The sequence below is a fragment of the Sesamum indicum genome, linkage group LG2 (genome assembly GCF_000512975.1).
Source record: "Sesamum indicum cultivar Zhongzhi No. 13 linkage group LG2, S_indicum_v1.0, whole genome shotgun sequence".
In the NCBI taxonomy this organism is placed as follows: Eukaryota; Viridiplantae; Streptophyta; class Magnoliopsida; order Lamiales; family Pedaliaceae; genus Sesamum; species Sesamum indicum.
The window spans coordinates 16451186-16454322 of NC_026146.1; positions in this window are offsets into that span (position 1 = coordinate 16451186).

The window sequence follows — 3137 nt, forward strand, 5'->3', positions numbered from 1 at the left end:
ACATGCACACACACACACACACACCCCACACGCACGCACACAAACATACACACACACCCACACACCACACACACACACCCACACACCCCACACGCACGCACACACACACACACACCCACATGCACACACACACACACACACACCTGACATGCACACACACACACATACACACCCTACACGCACGCACACACACACACACATAAAGAAAAAAAGACGCACAGACAAGGAAATAAAAAAGTCGGAACAAGAAGGGGGCATCATTCAACAAAACTTCTCAAGTTTGTGGTTGATAAAATTGAAAAAGAAATGCCGTAGCTTATTAGAACATATAAAAATATATTCGTTGGCATCATGATCTCAACAGAAACCTACTACACCAGTTCTTAATTTTTAGAGAGGTTGATCCAGAAATTGGATAATATTAATGACAAAATTATTGCTCTTATTACATATATATGACACACACACACACATCCCCATACGCACACACCACACACACACGCATACACACACACACACCCCCACACACATGCACACAAACATACACACACACCCACACACCACACACACACACACCCACACACCCCACACGCACGCACACACACACACACACACCCACATGCACACACACACACACACACATACACACCCTACACGCACGTACACACACACACACATAAAGAAAAAAAGACGCACAGACAAGGAAATAAAAAAGTCGGAACAAGGAGGGGCATCATTCAACAAAACTTCTCAAGTTTGTGGCCGATAAAATTGAAAAAGAAATGCCGTAGCTTATTAGAACATATAAAAATATATTCGTTGACATCACGATCTCAACAGAAACCTGCTACACCAGTTCTTAATTTTTAGAGAGGTTGATCCAGAAACTAGATAATATTAATGACAAAATTATTGCTCTAATACAATTACATATATATGACACACACACACACACACCCCATACACACACACACACACACACACCACATAGACGCGCGCACACACACACACACACACCCCACATGCATGCACACAAACATACACACACACACACCACACACACCCACACCCACATGCATGCACACACACCCCCACACACCCCACATGCACACACACCCACACACACTCCACACGCACGCACGCACACACACACACACCCCACATGCACACATACACACACACATATACACACCCCACACGCACGCACACACACACACACAAAGAAAAAAAGACGCACAAACAAGAAAATAAAAAAGTCGGAACAAGGAGGGGCATCATTCAACAAAACTTCTCAAATTTGTGGTCGATAAAATTGAAAAAGAAATGCCGTAGCTTATTAGAACATATAAAAATATATTCGTTGATATCATGATCTCAACAGAAATCTGCTACACCAGTTCTTAATGTTTAGAGAGGTTGATCCAGAAATTGGATAATATTAATGACAAAATTATTGTTCTAATACAATTACATATATATGACACACACACCCCATACGCACACACACAAACACACCCCACACGCACGCACACAAACATTCACACACACACCACACACACACACACCCCACACACACATACCCACACACCCCATACCCAAAAAAAAAAAAGACGCACAGACAAGGAAATGAAAAGGTCGGAACTAGGAGATGGAAGGGAATAGATATTTGATTTTGGATTTTGATGGGGCAAGATGAATATAATATCGGCTGAAGAGCATTGGTTCAGTGGGTCCTTTGTCTCAGGCATTTTAGACTTTCAGTAGTTGGTATAGGCCAACAATGGCGATCAGAAATAAGTGACAGGAATTTTGGTGGATTTGGGTTTTCGGAGAAGAATGCCATAGTAAATAAAAGTTTCAAATAATGGGAGTTGGCCTGAGAAGATGTGCTGTCGTATTTTTGGCAAATAAGTAAAAACTACATCATAAACCTTGTGGGTAGTCTATCATTATTCAATATAAAGTAAACATAATATAGTTTAACAAGTCCCAATTAATACAAGAAGCAATCCCAATCCATCCACCACTCATTTATCCTATACTGCCAAATAAACAAGGCCTAGATCGATAAAAGATATCCTAATTATTGGAAATAAATTTTAAATTTTTTTAAATTATTAAATTATTTTTAATATTTTGTTATAATTTAATGTGTCCATTTAATTTAATATTTATTTAAATTTATGGTCTCATTGTTATAATAATTTAATTATTTTTTATGAGGATTAATAAGTATTGGCTATTTCAATTTATATTTACGTGGCCTATTGGTAATTGAATTCATTATAATATTATGAGTTTTAATTAGGTCATTTAATCTTTTATAACGGTCAAATTGTTTATAACTATTTAAACAACCACTATCTTTTTTTCATTATGTACATTCAGAAACTCACTTTCATTTGAAAAGTTTCATATGAGATTTAAAAATACTTCTTATATCCCACAAGTATTTGAGAGTTTTAGCAACGTGACGATGGACTGGTTCATAATCTACTCATGGTTGATGCATATGGGATGAGACACTATTGAGAGGTAATGGAGTTTTATTTTGAAGTCATGGTCACATGCTAACACCTGCATGTGGAGAGGTAATCATGACTTTAAGACAACAATAAGTATCGTGACTCTCAATTGGTGCAGTTTTTTTTAATTTATTGAGTTTTATTTCACGGGTTAAATTCATTTTGCCCCCCTGTGTTATGCCAAGAGATAAAAAAAAACCCTATGAACAAACAGATACCAATTTCACCCCATTTGTTATAAAAAAAAATCACACTGCCCCCCGATCAATGACAGTCTAATTTTACAGGGGTAAAAACTAAAATATCCCTTCATATATATGAAACGGTTGTTGAACAGCTTGGACCAGAGATCCCTAGTTCGTCAACTGATTGAGAGAAAACCATAATCCTTCCATTCTTTTGATTTCTTGCAAAAAATCTCTGTTAACTGACCATTAAATCGCGAAGAAACTCTATATATCAGAATTCTTACAACCAGAAGAATAAAACAATTAAAATGATACATGACATCAAATTGAAAAACAACAAATGTACCAAACTAATGCATTGTCCACTGAGCTAAAGTGATTTTTAATCAAGAAGCTCACACACACCCCACTCACACCCACAAAC